Genomic DNA, 19,351 nt, shown 5'->3' with positions numbered 1-19,351 from the left:
CACAACATTTAAAGAGTTGGCTTGTATGTCTTGTACAATCCCCCATCTACTTTGAAGTTAATGGCTCAGCTTAATGGCTCAGCACAGAGGTCTGTTCATGCAGCTCCCCTTACAGGATCGGAGCCACAAGCAGTAAGTTAGACTGTCGTAAAATGACTCAAAATTTGTTTGAAGAGGCCAAAGATTATTACTTACAAAGTACTGCTCAATATGAGGAAGGATATCAGAGTCTTAGCCTTAGTATTTTAATACATATCCTGTGCCTATCGGTATCTATAAGCACGTGGGAAAATAAAATTTAAAATTACTATCAAGTTAGACTCTATAACCTCCTGAATCAGCCCACAAATAAACCTGAGTAGACAGATAGGCATTGAAGTGGGCCTCAAGGTTCACCAAACTCTGGCCTTGATTCAAAGAGTCCCTATTTGGGACAGCACTTAAGCACATGTTTAAATTACATTAAGGTCATGAGTATATGCATAACTGCTCTCCTGAACAGGGACTTAAGCCTGTGTTTAAGTGCATCCCTGAATTAAAGCCAATGAAAAGCAAATTCCTGAGTCCAATAAGCCCCAGTTTTACAAATTTCAAAGCACCTCATCTGATTCCACTTGCCACGTAATATGTTGGGGGAGGTAGTTTTTAAAATGTTGCCATCATTTCTTCCTGATTGATGTTTATGAGCTCGGTTCTTTCAGCAGGGTCGATACTTCCACCTAGAGGTGGTTTTCAATAAGAGTGTTGAATTTATGTTATGCTAATTTATGTTAACATTTCAGTAGTCTTTCTGTAAAAATGAACAGACTGGATATTGAGGAAGAGCCAAAGCCTGATGAAGTCAATTGCTCTCCGCTGGCAGGGGTCTGTAGAAATATTTCCTTTGGTTTTAAGTTGTGGAGACTCACTGCCTGTGATTCCATTGCAGGTTTGGGGTTTAAGGAAATGTGAAAACACAAAGCAAAACTCAGCCAAAACCACAGTTTCACCTGGTTACATTGTGAAACATGCAGGGAGTTCTGAAATTCAAATGATTTTTTCCTTTTTCACCTTTAAAACATCAGGAATATCAAATCTTGTTCGCCCCCCCCCCCTCTTTCCCGGAGGACTAGAGAACTGAAGAGAGAAAGATTATCAGTCTTTGAGGGTATAATCATGACAGGTCAATTCTGAAGTTTCTGCTCACATAGGCTGAAATTCAGTCCTGCACAGAGAAGACTAGCGCAAGGCATTTGCACAACTTAAGCCCTACATAAATCTTCAAAATACAGTTTAAGTGATGCACACGACCTTCCATACAGAGGTGAATTTTACCTATATATATATTTCTATTCATATCACCTTGCCTCCATCAATCTGATATTCTGTCTCCTTAATTCAGAACTGTGGAGTTAGCTTAATATTTCTGCAATCAGTGGGTCTGATTCTGTTCTCATGTACGCTACTTTTACATTACTCCTGGTTTAACCTGGTGTAACTGAAAGAACAATCAAGGCCAATAACCTCAAATTCTGCTAGTTTCCTAAACCATAGTCACTTTTAAATTTATTTCATAATTGAAATTTAAGAAGGTGAGGCAAAGAGAGGGTTTGTTTATTTGTATTAAGCTAATCAAGGTTTTCAGCATAAAAAATCCCGTACAATTTTATGTGATGAAATTAAACTTTAGACTTATTTTGACTCTATCTTAATTATGAAAACACACAATAATTAAATTATTTTAAGGACACCCGGAGAGTTAACAGAAGCCATCAAAAGCAAGGACATTGACCCCAATGGCAAAATTTCCATTTATTTCAATAGGGCCAGGCTTTCACCCTAAAACCTCAGCACTTAGAAACTGTGAAGTACTACTCTCAGTGCCTTACCATAGAGTGTATTTGGCATTTCAGTGTTGAATCTGAACTGGAAATTTCTGAAAAGTGTGGACTGTAAGTTTCCTACTTTGTGTGTAACTTTGTGGGGTTTTTTAATTGTATTTGTTTTTATATGAATGTATCCAAAGAAACAAGCTGAAATCCTAAATCCATATTTAAGCATCTAAAGCAGTAGCCTGAGCACCCAATGGCTTTCATTGTGCTTAATGGACAACAGAACTAGAGATTGAGGAGCTAAATACTGATTGACATTATACGTATTGGCACATGGTACATAACACAGCACTTGGGCCCTCACAGACCAGAATTTTAAAATGCAGTTTAAAACAAAAAAACCCACCTCCCCTCTGCACAGTGCTTTTAGCACACTGCTCTTGTGTTGCACTGTTACTACATTGCTAATACACATGAGCTGCCTTGCAGCTATATAAAAATGTACTTATGAGCCTCAAATCAAAGCATTGATTAGAAGCCTGCCACCTTGCACATTGCCCTACTGAAGCTTACCAAACCCTTACTTTGCTGAACCACAAGAGGGGGAGCAAGTTCCACAGACAAGGCCCCTTTATTGAAAACACCCACCTGCCAGTGTTAGTGAGTTGTCTCTCAGGATCTGACAGAAGCACCTCAGTTAATCTTAATTTGTGTGCTGGAGCAGAAGAGTGGGACATAGAAGACCTGGATTCTAACCCTGGTTCTAACTCAGGCTTCCTGGGTGGCCAAGGGCAAGTAATTTAACCTGTCTGTGCCTCCATTTTCCATCTATAAAATGGAAATAATAATACACCCCTACCTGACAGGAATCTCAGAAGGATTAATTAATGCTTGTGATGTGCTTTGACATCCTCTGATGGAAGGTCCTAGCGTCATGACAGCAGCACCATTGTTGCTTCCCATCAGCAATACCTATTTTCTATACCACACAAATCACTTGACAAATTCAGGGGGTGACACTTGTCTCTGTATGTGCCACACATCTCTTAAATCAGCTCCACATGCTAGCCATACACAAGGCTTTTTTCAAGTACTAGTCTGCTCTGTATTTGAGAGTGGCAGCAAAGGCCACAAGAAATGTTGTTGTAATTAGCAAAGCTAGTCAGAAAACTTTGAGTAAAACTAACTTCCAATAACAGAATTCAAATTTCACTAACAGTTTTGCAGAAACTTTTTTCCTTTTCATACCAGCGCTAATAAGTATCCAGGCAACTGTATAAAGGCAACTTTAAGGGCTGACTTAAAACAGCCTACTACTTGTTTACATCTGTAGGAGTTACTCTTCTGGCTCCAAAGTGATAAGGGTTTGAGTTTTAGTGCATAAGATTCAGGGCTCAACACCTGCTGTGTGGTATTTTGTGTTTAAATTATACATATGTAGCTAAAATTGGTTATAGTTTACCTAAAGGACAAAGGCCCTGTCTGTACTAGAAAGTTGTACCACTTTCCTATACCAGTTAAAGCAGTATAACCTTCTTTAGTGTGGATACAGTTATATCAGTATAAAGGTGCATATCAGTATAGCTACTCCCCTTATGCAAATAGAAATAAGCTATACTGATACAACTTCATCCACATTGGGGTTGCACTGGTATACAGTAGAACCTCAGAGTTTCGAACACCAGAGTTACGAACTGACTGATCAACCAAACACCTCATCCGGAAGTACACAATTAGGCAGCAACAGGGACAAACAAAACAAAAAAAACCAAATACTGTACAGAACTGGGTTAAATGTAAACTACTAAAAAAGGGGGGGGAGGGGTTAAAAGATTTGCCAAGATAAGGAAACTGTTTCTGTGCTTGTTTCATTTACGTTAAGACGGTTAAAAGCGGCATTTTTCTTCTGCGTGATATAATTTCAAAGCTGTATTAAGTCAATGTTCAGCTGTAAACTTTTGAAAGAACAACCATAGCGTTTTGCTCAGCGGTATGAACAACCTCCATTCCTGAGGTGTTTGTAACTCTGAGGTTCTACTGTAACTATATCAGTACAAAATCACACCCCTAACCAAAACTGTTATACTGGTAGGAAAATTGTGTGTAGACCAGGCTCCAGTAAAGCAGGCTGTGAGGAATGCTTTCAGATTTCCACACTCTTCATGATTTTGACGATGCGAATCAAAGCAAACTCTGTTGCACTAGATAAAATAAAAAGCAAGTTCACTTCCTCTACGTACTAATCCTGCTCTCATTGATCTCAGGTGATGCAGGATGGAGCCCTATGTGCTAACTCCATGCAGAATTGTAATGTTATCTTTTGGAGATGCAGTTGATTTGTGACTTCCATGGGATTAGGCATTGCACACAAGTCTGTGATACAAAATACAAGGTCTAACTAGCTAAGACAAAGAAACAGTGACTAAGACTTATGCTCTGCTACAAGACAGAGAGGAGCACAGCCACAGACTGAAACGAGCCTTACAGAGAGACCAAGGGAGAATTTAAAGCTCAATAGAGAGAAAAACAAGATCACTATCAAGGAAATTAAGTATTTATGTTGCACAGTGAACCGGGAAGGCCTATAGACAACTGAAAGGCCAAACCAGTGCAGAGATGGAACTACTATCTGAGAATTAGATAGTTATAGGTATGATCATAATACCTGAGGGACCTTTATATTTAGGCTTAGCAGAATTCTATTTTTACTTTATTCATAATTTCAACAGATAATATCATTTTAAGGATTTTTAAAATTTTTATCAATTTACATTTTCACAGTTGCGGGGGAGGTCAGACAATAATTATTTAATGACTGGCATTCAGACTCAAAAAATTAAAGCTTTATAACCATTAAAACACACAGTCAACATCATATGTCAACGTATACAAAGTAACTAGTTTTAAATCAAACATTAATAAGTTTTCAAGTAGCATTTTTCTTTCTTTGCCTATCTGTAAACATTGATTATTATCTATGGAAATATTGTTATCTGTGTGCGTACAGTGAAATCAACATTTGTCGATATTTACCAATAAAAATCTAATCCTTCCAAGCCTTTCTATACTCAAGCTATCTAACTGGACAATTCCATTCAGAAAGAAGCCATAAACTGCATAGCATTGGGGGGGGGGAATCTGTAAGAATGATTTTTGTTAATATTATATTATGTACCCCAGTAAGTTAGCAACAGTTGCTTTAACAGCCAGCTAACCACACACGTGTGACAGTAGGGAAGAGCTGGTTGGGGAAGGATGAGGATTATAAAAGTAAAGTCCGTTTATTCATATGAATATCTTGGTGGTCCCAACTGTATTGAAGTCAATGGAAATTTGGGCATGAACATGGGTTCATTTATGGTAGGAATTGTGGAAGAATGATTTTTCAGGAGGGGTTTGAACCAGAGGATATAATGGATTAGTGGACCAGAGTAGGGAATATGATTCATACCTTAGGATGGCATGAGGAAGGTTGTGGGAGAAAGACAACTGAAGCTGCAATGCAAAAGTCTTTTAAAAAACTTTTGAAAGGAACTAGAACCAGGACTGAGGTTTAATCCATCTGGTGACTTTAAAAAACAAAGTTAAAGAGGGGAATGAGAGCTATCATTTTAAAAAGATGATTTAACAGGATGTGGTGTAGAGTTAGTGACTAGGACACTGAATTGGAAGCCAAGAGAGTTCAGTTTTCTCCCCAGTTTTGCTACTGATCAGATGTGTGATACAGGCAGTCCTTGGACTTTTGACACAATTGGTTCCTAAAAATCGCGTCTTAAGTCAAAAATATAACTCAAATTTCCCACAGGAACAGTATTGGATCGAGCATCATAAAGTCAAAACTGACATCGTAAAGTTGAAACATGATGACAATTTATAAACGTCATAAAGTCGAGGACTGCCTGCATTAGGCAAGTCATTTCACCTGTCTCTGGCTCTGTTTCTCCACCCACTGTCTATTTATCCGTCTATTTAGACTGGAAGCTGTCAAGATGGGGACAGTCTCTCTCTATGTGTTGGGGAGGCCTGATCTGGGAGGACCTTAGACCATACTGTAATACAAATAATATATAATGATGATAATAGCAAATGGCAAATATTTGTAATGAGTAAATATAAGTGAACTGTAAAAAGTCAGACAGAAACCGCCATTACAACAAACCATGGCCTGATGTATAATTATTATTGGTAGGCTTGAAATGATTAGATTTTTATCAGTAAATGTTGATAAACATTGAATTCGCTTACACACAAACCAGTAAAAATATATTTCCATCAATAATAAATAAAATACACAGATAAGCAAAATAAGAAAATGCTGCTTGAGAAGTTCTTAGAGTTTGGTTTAAGGATATTTACTTTGTATATTTTGACATATGATGTTGACAATTCATGTTTTAAGGGTTATACAGTCATTACATGATTCTCTGATCCCCTGTTGTCTGATCTCCCCTCATAATTTCCTGCAACTGTGAAAATTTAAATCAATTAAAAATAGAATAAAGAGGAATAGATATTTATCATAATTACTAGAAAATATCATTCTTTTTTCAGTCATTGTAGGTAATCTGTTTTTCTAAGTGACAGATGTGATGAACTCTGGATTGTAAAATAAACTGGGATATTACACATTTTATAGGACCTAAATAAATAAGACGGAGGCAAGACCCACACTGCTATAAACTAGTGTGGCTCCACTGCTACACTGATTTACACCAGCTCAAGGCCTGGCCCTACATTTTCAACTTACCCTTCTTGGATGGAGAGCAGTAAAATTTAAGGAAAATCCTAGAAGAAATAAGAGTGTAGCTCTAATCCCTCAAGCAGCGTATTTGTCAATGATTACAGAGACCTGGAACACAGAGTGTGATACTGATCTCATTTACAGTGGTGCGACTCCACTGGCTTCTGTGGAATAATTATTGGTTTACCCCACTATGAGGTCAGCATCAGGTCCTTAGTATCTATACGAGGATCTTTCATCCAACAACTAATTGTGTTTAGTAGTTGCTGATTTTAAATGGGCAGAAGTCATCAAGTCATTACTTCCTTATCTGTAAGAAGTTATCCTTTCAAATATAGGCCTCTCAGCAAAAGAGTACAATTATTTACAAGAACCATCAAACACTAGAGAAAAATAGATCCTCAAAAGATTTTTAATCTAATTCCTCAACAAAAAAAGCTCATAATTCACTCTCAATAATTCAGAACTTATCAGTCCCTCCTATGGAGAAACCTACAGAAAGAGGACAGAGGACCCAGGAAATTCAGTGACGTAAATTCTTTGGGCGTCTCCAAGTAATTGTCCTGTATCCATTGGCGTATGCTTTCGTTGACAAGGGTCTAGAGTTCAACCTGCACTAATATACTGTGGTGGGTTCACTACACTACCCTGAGGAGGGAGGAGTCATGTGACAATGGTAAAGAATAACTAGAAGTGTCACTTCCTTCTACCAGTGAAGAAGGAATTTTACTGGTGTAAAGAAAACGGTTGGTCCCCAATGCTTCTTTCTCTCTCTCTCCCTCTCTGTGCTGCCTAGAATCTTACCCAGATCCCTCCTTCCTGATTTCCTGTTACAGTTTTAAAGAAATAGTACACACATTAGGTGGTAGAATGTAGTGCCTCCTTTTATTGTGTATCCAGGAGAGCCTGCACATAGGGCTGGTCTTTCAGTGTTGCCCTGTTGGACTGTTTAGTATTACAGCACCTTCAGGAGCTGTGCTGCCATTGACTAAGTCCTGCTATGATTCCATAGTCAGTCCCGGAAGGACCCAATAAGAGTTAATTCTGTCTGAAGTGGCATTAACATACAAGCACATTTCTAATCAGAAATCTTTGGATGATGTTATGGAGAGCGTCTTATCCCCACTCCTGGCCTACCTCAGAATCTTCAGCAGAGGAGCTCTGTAAAATTGGGGAAAGCAAGGATGATCTTGTGAAGGTACCATTTCTCCTCACCCCCCCTGTAGGCAGATCTAATGGGTCTGGTTCCTCTCTTCTCATATAGATGGGGCAATTTAACCTGTAGATTGGGAAATCTTAGCAGCTCAAGCCAAAGCTGTAGGAGTTAATGTTTGAGAGAGTCAACCAAATGGACTAGGCTCCCTGTCAATAAAAGTATATGAAATAAAACAGTGTCCAAATCGTGACAAGAAGAATATTCTGAGCACATGGGTCTCAATAAAAAAGCTGCTTTTGAAATATGGAATTCCCTGTGTGATTTCATAGAAGGGAGCATGTAGTAAAGCAAAGTCATATGTCTAAACAGTACCAGAAGTTAAGTCTGAATTAATTCTTTTCCAAGAAAAAATCTACCAGTGGTGTTTATTTTTTTGGATGAGAATGAGTTGAGGCTCTTTAGAAGAATGTAAACTCTCTGTATCCTATGTGATATGAGATTTGTGTAGATTTTTTGAGGCATTTAAAAGTTAATTCTTATGGTTCACTGTAAAATTTAAAACCCTGCAGAGGTCACCAAATATGAGACAAGAATCTCCCAAAGATCAAATTCAGTGATAAACTAAATGGTGGTGTACATCGCCTGTCAACAGCTTGATTCCAATCTCCCATGACAGTGGTATAAACCAGGAGTAACTCTACTGGAGTCACTGGAGTTACAGTGGTGTAAATAAAAGCAGAATCAGGGACCAGGTGAAACCTGACCACAGAATGGGTGCACGTGACAAAATAGCAACTTCCGCTGAACAGTAACAAAATCTGCTTTTACACTAATCTAAATTTGGGGTAGCTCCACTGAACTCAACGGGAGTTATTCCAGATGTACACTGGGGAGCTGAGAACAGAATATAGCCCTTAGCATTTAGTGGATGTGCAAAACCACACATTTGGTATAACACAGAGACCAAATTTGGCATTGGAATAATTCCCACCAAAGCCACTTATGCCAGGGCTCAATTTTACCCCAGAGTACTGAGGACAGTATGGACACATTTTAAATTAGGGAGGAACCTGTTCTACCATACTCATGGTTCCCTCCCCCAGTTCTGCCTCCTCGATGTGTAGGTTACATTCTCTTAGTGTACCTACTGACTTCAAGTTTTAATAGAATCATAGAATATCAGGGTTGGAAGGGACCTCACGAGGTCATCTAGTCCAACCCCCTGCTCAAAGCAGGACCAATCCCCAATTAAATCATCCCAGCCAGGGCTTTGTCAAGCCTGACCTTAAAAACTTCTAAGGAAGGAGATTCTACCACCTCCCTAGGTAATGCATTCCAGTGTTTCACCACCCTCCTAGTGAAAAAGTTTTTCCTAATATCCAACCTAAACCTCCCCCACTGCAACTTGAGACCATTACTCCTTGTCCTGTCCTCTTCTACCACTGAGAATAGTCTAGAACCATCCTCTCTGAAACTACCTCTCAGGTAGTTGAAAGCAGCTATCAAATCCCCCCTCATTCTTCTCTTCTGCAAACTAAACAATCCCAGTTCCCTCAGCCTCTCCTCATAAGTCATGTGTTCCAGACCTCTAATAATTTTTGTTGCCATTCGCCGGACTCTCTCCAATTTATCCACATTCTTCTTGTAGTGTGAGGCCCAAAACTGGACACTGTACTCTAGATGAGGCCTCACCAATGTCGAATAGAGGGGGACGATCACGTCCCTCGATCTGCTTGCTATGCCCCTACTTATACATCCCAAAATACCATTGGCCTTCTTGGCAACAAGAGCACACTGCTGACTCATATCCAGCTTCTCGTCCACTGTCACCCCTAGGTCCTTTTCCGCAGAACTGCTGCCTAGCCATTCGGTCCCTAGTCTGTAGCTGTGCATTGGGTTCTTCTGTCCTAAGTGCAGGACCCTGCACTTATCCTTATTGAACCTCATCAGATTTCTTTTGGCCCAATCCTCCAATTTGTCTAGATCCCTCTGTATCCTATCCCTGCCCTCCAGCATATCTATCACTCCTCCCAGTTTAGTATCATCCACAAATTTGCTGAGAGTGCAATCCACACCATCCTCCAGAACATTTATGAAGATATTGAACAAAACCAGCCCCAGGACTGACCCCTGGGGCACTCCACTTGACACCAGCTGCCAACTAGACATGGAGCCATTGATCACTACCCGTTGAGCCCGACAATCTAGCCAGCTTTCTACCCACCTTATAGTGCATTCATCCAGCCCATACTTCCTTAACTTGCTGACAAGAATACTGTGGGAGACCGTGTCAAAAGCTTTGCTAAAGTCAAGAAACAATACATCCACTGCTTTCCCTTCATCCACAGAACCAGTAATCTCATCATAGAAGGCGATTAGATTAGTCAGGCATGACCTTCCCTTGGTGAATACATGCTGACTGTTCCTGATCACTTTCCTCTCATGTAAGTGCTTCAGGATTGATTCTTTGAGGACCTGCTCCATGATTTTTCCGGGGACTGAGGTGAGACTGACTGGCCTGTAATTCCCAGGATCCTTCTTCTTCCCTTTTTTAAAGATTGGCACTACGTTAGCCTTTTTCCAGTCATCCAGGACTTCCCCCGTTCGCCACGAGTTTTCAAAGATAATGGCCAATGGCTCTGCAATCACAACCGCCAATTCCTTTAGCACCCTCGGATGCAACTCGTCCGGCCCCATGGACTTGTGCACGTCCAGCTTTTCTAAATAGTCCCTAACCACCTCTTTCTCCACAGAGGGCTGGCCATCTATTCCCCATGTTGTGATGCCCAGAGCAGCAGTCTGGGAGCTGACCTTGTTAGTGAAGACAGAGGCAAAAAAAGCATTGAGTACATTAGCTTTTTCCACATCCTCTGTCACTAGGTTGCCTCCCTCATTCATTAAGGGGCCCACACTTTCCTTGGCTTTCTTCTTCTTGCCAACATACCTGAAGAAACCCTTCTTGTTACTCTTGACATCTCTTGCTAGCTGCAGCTCCAGGTGCGATTTGGCCCTCCTGATTTCATTCCTACATGCCCGAGCAATATTTTTATACTCTTCCCTGGTCATATCTCCAACCTTCCACTTCTTGTAAGCTTCTTTTTTATGTTTAAGATCCGCTAGGATTTCACCGTTAAATACTGCAAGTTTTAATACTTAGCTACTTACTGTGACGGGTTGCGTCACAGAGACCCACTTGGGACTGCCACCTGATGTGCTGAGACTACCTTTGAGCCCGTCTTCCCTGCCAGCTTGGGACTTCAGAACCCTGTCTTGTTGAGTCCGACATGCTAGGCTGCTGCAACACAGACCCAGGTCTGAACCACATCCCCCAAAGCCGCAGGCTTTAACTGAAAACCACTTAGCAGGTACTCCTCTCTCCAATACCCAGATACCCAGTTCCCAATGGGGTCCAAACCCCAAATAAATCCATTTTGCTCTGTATAAAACTTATCCAGGGTAAACTCATAAATTGTCCACCCTCTATAACACTGATATAGAGATACGCACAGCTGTTTGCTCCCCCAGTCATTAATTACTTACTCTGGGTCAATTAATAAGCAAAAGTTATTTTATTAAGTATAAAAAGTAGGATTTAAGTGGTTCCAAGTAATAACAGACAGAACAAAGTAAGTTTCGAAGCAAAATGAAACAAAACATGCAAGTCTAAGCCTAATACATTAAGAAACTGCATATAAGTAAATCTCCCTCTTAGAAATGTTTCAATAAGCTTCTTTCACAGACTGGACTCCTACCTAGTCTGGGTCCAGGAATCACTCACACCCCCGTAGTTACTGTCTTTGTTCCAGTTTCTTTCAGGCATCTCTTGAGAGTGGAGAGATCATCTCTTAAGCCAGCTGAACATGAAATGGAGGGGTTTCCAGGTTTATATTCTTTCTCTTGTGGACGGAAACCCCTTTGTTTCCAGTGGAAAATCACAGCAATAAGATGAAATTTGTAGCCACCTGGGCAACTCACATGTCTATGAATGATTCAGCTTTTTGCAGACCAACATCATTGTTTACATGCTAGTTTGAACGTTCCCAGGAAAGCTCAGATGTGGATTGGCGCCTTTCCAAAGTCCACTGTCAGTTAAGTGTTTCTTGATAGGACTATTGTCAGTAAGTGCCCATTCTCAAGAAGCTAACCAAATGCTTCACTAAGGCTACTTAGAATCAAACACATTGAGATACAAGTACATAGCCAATATTCATAACTTCAAATACAAAAATGATACACACATACAGACAGCATAATCATAACCAGCAAACTACAACCCTTCCATAGACACCCCACTTGATGACCTCTGTACAAGACCTGGTGCAACCAGAGGACCCTAGTTGCAACAATGGTCTATATGGTCACAGTTCATATCAATGATATCATCCTTACACCTGTTTTATGACCAGCTTGCGCATGAAGTGTAACTTACTCCACTGCTTATATCATTTATTAATCTGGGCAGAGACACCCATGCAAGTTGCTCCCACTTAGTCCAGGCTGCATTTGGTTGAATGTGACCTTTTGTACAATTTTTAATATTTCCCCTACAATGAGTGGAATTTCCAACATCCAGGTGGTGGTATGTCATTCTGATGGTTTTGGAATATCAAGAAAAAGTGTTTGTTTGAAATAACATTTATTGTTTGATGAGGGTAGAGAAATGCTATTTGTGACAAAGTCAGACTGGACAGCTACCAGAGAGTGGTGGAAGCAGATATATCAGCCCTAGAATGGTAAGGGCCCTTTTCCCCATGAGCTAAAAAGAGATTACCTCAGGTCAACTAGGGACACTCTGAGTCCAATTAAGGGAGCTGCTTGTGACCTTTCAGAACACCTTTTCTGGTGAGAGAGAGAGAGTGTGAGGAGAGATGAGAGATAAATTGTAGCAGAGCTAGTGGTAGCTGGGAGAGAAGGCATCTCCTGGGACAAAGGCTGCTCTTCTTCCAATAGGGGAAGCAACCACACGGACAGACTATTTGGGGAAGGACTGGCACCCAGAGGCCAGCATGATGAGGGAACACCCCAGAGAGGGGGCAAGAAGAGGTATTCACTTTTTGTGTGATGAACTTGTTTCTTTTTGTTATGCTGAAGAATCCTGCTTGGGGCTACCCTGAGACCCACCTTGTAAATACTGAAGAATAAAAACCCAAGTGAGGAATAAAAATTCTCCAGAGTCGGACTCATTTACTCCAGGCCCCAAACACTAGAGGGGGAAATGCTGAGCCTGGTGAGGTGAAAGAGGTGCTTTGCCGCATATTAAAATTTGTCTCGGTGCTGCTCCAGCATCCCCCCAAAATTGAGTAGTTCTGAAATAGACTGTTTTGTGGAGGGATCCACAGCAGGCTTCTTCCTCTTTTATTTCTTAGCTGTGGCAATGTTGCTCATGAATAAAAAGTCACCAGAAATCGAAACAGCTGCAGTGACTCTTCAGATCCCACCTGAAAACTGATGAGTGGCTCAGCAGGGAGCTGCCAGTTTCGGTGTACTTCCTGTGCCTGTGGTACATAGGTAATTTGTTTGTTTTTGCAAGCCAAGTCATTGTTTAGATTTATAAATATCATCCTCTTGAGAGCAGGAGGTTGGAGCAAACATGTTTCTCAACATGTTTCATTCTGCAGGTCCTCAGGGAGGGCCATATGAACCAGCAGTGATCCACGGGCTACAGTTTGAGGATCACCGCTGGAGCTCACTTGCTATCCAAAACATCACGTTTACTGGGACTTGACCTTTTGAATATTTGTATTTGTTTATGGATCTCCAGGAGAAAAGATTATGTAATTCGTCTTATGCACATATCATGTTCAATGACACCACTATTGTATAACTGACAGTTTAAATGTAATTATGGATAGCAGGCATTGCATGGTTCAACAACAGAACACCAGAAGATCTAGATTGTGTTGATGATGTAGCTGTTCTAAGTGAAAAGCAAGCAAAGGACAACTGTCCAGCATCATAAAATACCAGGTTTAATAATTAGTTTTGAAAAAACAAACCTTATGAGAACCTCAGCAATTCCCAACTCAGACATTACGTTCCAAGGCAAAAGAATACAAGAGGTGAGTCAATTCACATACCTTGACAGAAACATCGAAGTCAATGGGGCTAACCAGAAGGAAATAATGTGTCAAACTGGCAAAGCGGCAGCTAAATTCACCAGTTTAAACAAAGATCTGGTCATTGAAAAACTACAACTTAGAGACCAAACTACAAATGTTCAATTAAGATGTTATTTCTACCTGAACAGCTGGGTGTGAGAGCTGGTAATCCACCAAAGATACAGGCAGAACTCTAAATGCCTTTGAAAGCAAATGCCTCAGGAAAATACTGGGTACTAAATTAAACAAATTTTTAACAAATGCTGAGATTCATGAGAGAGTTCAACAACTTTTTATTTTCAAAGTATCTAGAAAAGAAGATGGAACTATCTGGGACAAGCGTTCAGAATGAAGCCGGAGCATCTGCCATGGCAGAGGTGCTAGTAGGCAGCTGGAGAAGCACATAAAAGGGTGGACCAAAAAAACTCTTTAATCAAATAATACTTAGAGAGGAAAAAATTCAGGGACTTAACAACAAAGAGGACATGCAAAGAGCAGCCCAAGATAGACAGGGATGACAGAGCCTTGTTTATGCCATCAACAACATTTGAAAGTGCAGGAAGGATTCAAATTCAGACTGAAAAAGTTAGAGTGAAATAATAAGATGGCAATTATGAGGATTCTGAGCTCCCTTTATGTTTTACTTTTGCCATCTCCACCACAGTCTCTTTACAAACTGTATACTGTAAGGGCTTGGGTCCTGATCCTACTCCTATTGAAGTCAGTGGAAAAACTTCTATTGAGTTCCTTAGGAGTAAGATCATTCCCTTGCTGCTTTTCATTCCATCTCTCTTCCTATGTAACTTCTCTTTCTCATTATTTAATTTCCTAGGCATTAGGTCTGAGTCTTTTCTGCCTTCCACTACACCTCAGGGAACTTACTCCCAATTTACACACAAGCAAGAGGAGAATCAGGATTAGCGCTGGCAACCAGGCTTTCTGTTCTGCAAAAAAACACCTGAGAATTTGAAATTTGTTTTCATTCCAAATCACCACAAAACCAAAATTTCAAAATTTTCTGCATAACATTTTCTGAAAATTCTGTTTCAGGTCTGCTGGAACATTCTGTTTTGATTAAATCAAAACATTTCATTCCAACTTGAATTTTCTAAAATAAATAAGAAATATTTTTTTGGAAAAAATAAACAATATTTCTAAAAGAAAATCAATAAACTCTTTTTTTCTATTTGTTTTAAAAGAAATTTCTTCAAAATTGACATGTTCCCAGGGAAGTTTCACTCTGAAAACAGCATTTTCCAACAAAATTGTTTCATTGGAGCTAGCTGAAATTTTTCTAATCAGAAACATATTTTTTTATTTGTGAAATTATCTGAGGATGGGCGAAATTCAGGTGTGCCAAAGGCCAGTACATGGCCTAATCCTTATTTAACTCCCAAAATAAGGTTTGAATGGGCCTATGTGGTGCGTAGGACTGTGCACATAGGTGAATTTCTCCTTCATGAATTAGCACAATGCATGGTATAATATTCTACTGCTGTTACACCAGACAACGCATTGAACTCTGTGGGTAAAGATAGGATAAAGTTTCTATTATGACACACACACACATACACCCCAGCCCCCAAATTTTTTTCAGTTGTTCATCACCATCTCAAACCAATTGGTTCAGCTATTTTTAACTTTTTTTTAGTGTGTTTTGATAATGTGGGGAAAAAACACACTTGAATGCAGGACCTTGAGTGCCATAATGCTGTGGCATTCAGTCATTTGTGTGTGTGTCGGGGGGTTATTTTTACTCCACCGTTTCAGAGTGTGGGGAGGTGTGCTGGAAATGTTTTCCAAACTGGTCAGCAAAATGCCTAGAGCCATTCCTATTTCTGTCCATTCTGACTGAAAGTGTCAATCTCAGCTCAAAACCATCTGAAACTAGAAACGTCAAACCACTGCCACACACAAGTCAATGGGAATTTTAGCATTATGACCGAGTAGATATGCACTGGACTGGGACTCAGGAGACCTGGGTTCTATTCCTGATTCTACCATAGATTTGCTAGGTGACCTTGGGTAAGTCACCTTCTTGCCATGTGACTCAGTTTCCCACATCTGTAACATGGTGATAATGATACTGACTGCCTTTGTAAAGTGCTCTGAGATCCATGCAGGAAAAGTGCAGTATGATCTAGGTATTATCATTATTTTGCTATTGACTTAAATGAGAGGAGGACTGGGCCTTAGTTTAATAAAATCCTCATTAGGAACCTAATCCCGCAAGATACTGAGCATCCTGACTTCCCATTGGGCAAGAAGCAGTCAGCACCTTTTAGGCAGCCCATTCATTCTGTTTTAAGCTGGCCAATCCTCTTTTTCTATAGTTTTGGCTCCTGTTCGGTTCTGAGGCAAAACTGGATGTGGTGTCCAGTATCACAGATTGGGGGGATGCCATTTTGAAGAGCGCGCCATCCTGCCCTTGCCAGTGTGACCAAACACGTTCCATACATGCAAGGTCATGCCAGCGCAGGATGGGTGGTGTGCTCTTCAAAATGGCATCCTCAGCATGGCATGACTTCACGCACTGTGCCACCCCCAGAACAACTGGAATGTCTGGTTTTCTGGGGATGCAGCAGTAGCCACCCTAGCATCTTGCAGTATAACGCCCTACAGAAGGAAAAAGCCATCCAAGTTAAAAGTCAATCACTTGAGGATTTTTGTAGTTCAGGTATAAATAGATGTTCACACAAACATGGTGGAATAGTTTATTTTTAGTTTGCTGCACACCTGCTGTGAGTAGTTTTGGGGATGATCTGGACCATGTTAGTGTTAAGACATGTGACAAAGTTCCTCCTCTACCTTGGTGGGTCTTGCGCTTATTGGCAGATTTGCTCGCCTTGGAGCTTCACGGCAGCCCTCAGCTTGGACGTTTTTCTGAACGCACAGTCCAGGTCGACTCCTCCTGTGTCTGACCAGGAGTTGGGAGGTTTGGGGGGAACCCAGGCCCGCCCTCTACTCTGGATACAAGCCCAGGGCCCTGTGGAATGCAGCTGTCTAGAGTGCCTCTTGGAACAGCTGTGCGACAGCCAGAACTCCCTGGGCTACTTCCCCATGGCCTCCTCCCAACACCTTCTTTATTCTCACCATAGGACCTTCCTCCTGGTGTCTGATAATGCTTGTACTCCTCAGTCCTCCAACAGTCTGTGTTCTCACTCTCAGCTCCTAGTGCCTCTTGCTCCCAGCTCCTCACACGCACACAACAAACAGAAGTGAGCTCCTTTTTAAACCCAGGTGCCCTGATTAGCCTGCCTTAATTGATTCTAACAGCTTCTTGATTGGCTGCAGGTGTTCTAATCAGCCTGTCTGTCTTAATTGTCTCCAGAAGGTTCCTGATTGTTCTGGAACCTTCCCTGTTCCCTTACCCAGGGAAAAGGGACCTACTTAACCTGGGGCTAATATATCTGCCTTCTATTACTCTCCTGTAGCCATCTGGCCTCACCCTGTCACAGACACCATTAAAGCTTCCTGAGTAGACGCTGTCTCATTTAAGGCTGAAAGTTGAATAATGTAGCACAAAAAAGGTGCCCATTTTGATCGTAAATTTTTCTTCATTTCTCTTTCAAGAAAGAGAATGCAAAAGTAAACAAAAAGTCCCACGTTTAGATTTCCACAAAATTAACTCAACCGCATTGTGCAGGTGTAGTATTTTCTAAACTTACTTATTTCTTTTTCCTTGTGAAACGTATACCTTCATGTGGCCCCGATCCTGCTAGCCTTATTCACGCAAGTAGATACAACTAGTCACATTGATGTCAATGGAGTTTATTCCCATGAACAGAAGCAGAATTTGTCACTATTCCCAAAAAAAACTTTAGAAAGGAAATGTCCAAATTATGTCATTTTTTAAAAAAGAGGATCGTATTAACTGTAAGGATTATTGATCTTTATCTGTATTACTTTAACAGATTATTTCCATATGTCTCAGGGCTTGGATTTTATTAACTGCAATGTTCTTGCTATGTAGGAATGTAACGGTTATGTTACCTGGTAACTGTGGGGCTGACTTGCCACTGCTCTGCACCTTCCATAGTTATTTACACCTGTCCACATCACAATGGTAGCATTTTATACCCACTTTGCCCAGAACTAAATCATTATACAAGAGACAAAGCAGTGGAGTATCAGACCTCTTACCTTTAAGGTCTATACCTATGCACCCCATATCACAATGTGGGTGAGACTCCAGCTGGCATACAGCTAGCATAGCTGGCTCCTGTGACATCCCCAGAGTAAGGGTCATAGAGCCACACTTCAGCTATGTGCATTTCCTGGTGTAGGTTAGAGAAGATTCTAGGTTGCTCTAACCTATACTGGGTATGCACAGATTTGCCCAGGGAATCAAGGAGTTGTAATCAATTCTCCCAAATTTTCTGTACGGAATAAGAACATAAAAATGGCCATACTGGGTCAGACCAGTGGTCCATCTATCCCAGTACCCTGTCTTCTGATGGTCACCAGTGCCAGATGCTTCGAAGGGAATAAACAGAACAGAGCGAGCATCAAGTGCTCCATCCTCTGTCATCCAGTCCCAGCATCAGGCCTTGGGACATGCAGAGCATGGGGTTGCATCCCTGACCATCTTGGCTAATAGCCATTGATGGACCTATCCTCCATGAACTTATCTAATTCTTTTCTGAACCCAGTTATACTTTTGGCCTTCACAATATCCCCTAGTAATGAGTTTCACAGGTTGACTATGCATTGAGTGAAGAAGTACTTCCTTATTTTTGTTTAAGCATTCTGCCTTTTAATTTCATTGGGTCACCCCTGGTTTTTGAAGGGGTAAATAACAATCCTTATAGACTTTCTCCACACCATTCATGATTTTATAGACCTCTTGTCATATCCCCCCAGTTGTCTCTTTTCCAAGCTGAATAGGTCCATTCTTTTTTATCTCCCCTCATATGGCAGCTGTCCCATACCCCTAATATTTTTGTTGACCTTCTCTGTACTTTTAAAAATTCCAGTATATCTTTTTTGAGATGGAACAATCAGAACTGCACACAGTATTCAAGGTGTGGGTGTTCCATGGATTTACATAACGGCATGATGATAGAAAATATCTTTTTATCTATTCCTTTCCTAATGGCTCCTAATATTCTGTTAGCTTTTTTGATGGCTGATGCATGTGTAGCATATGTTTCCAGAGGACTATCCACGACTCAGAGATCTCTTTCTTGAGTGGTAACAGCTAATTTGGACCTCATCATTTTATATGTATATTTGGGATTATATTTTTCCAATGTGCATTACTTTGCATTTATCAACATTGAATTTCATCTGCTATTTTGTTGTCCAGTCACCCAGTTTCATGAGCTCCCTTTGTAACTCTTCACAGCTTTGGGCTTAACTTTCTTGAGTAGTTTTGTATCATCTGAAAACTTTGCCTCACTGTTTGCTACCTTTTCCAGATCTTTTTATAAATATGTTGAATAGCACTGGTCCCAGTACAGATCTTTGGAGATCCCTGCTATTTATCTCTCTTCACTGACCATTTAGTCCTACCTTTGCTTCCTATCTTTTAACCGGTTACTGC

The sequence above is a fragment of the Lepidochelys kempii genome, chromosome 1 (genome assembly GCF_965140285.1).
Source record: "Lepidochelys kempii isolate rLepKem1 chromosome 1, rLepKem1.hap1, whole genome shotgun sequence".
NCBI classification, from domain to species: domain Eukaryota; kingdom Metazoa; phylum Chordata; order Testudines; family Cheloniidae; genus Lepidochelys; species Lepidochelys kempii.
Note: the sequence above shows the minus strand (reverse complement) of the source record.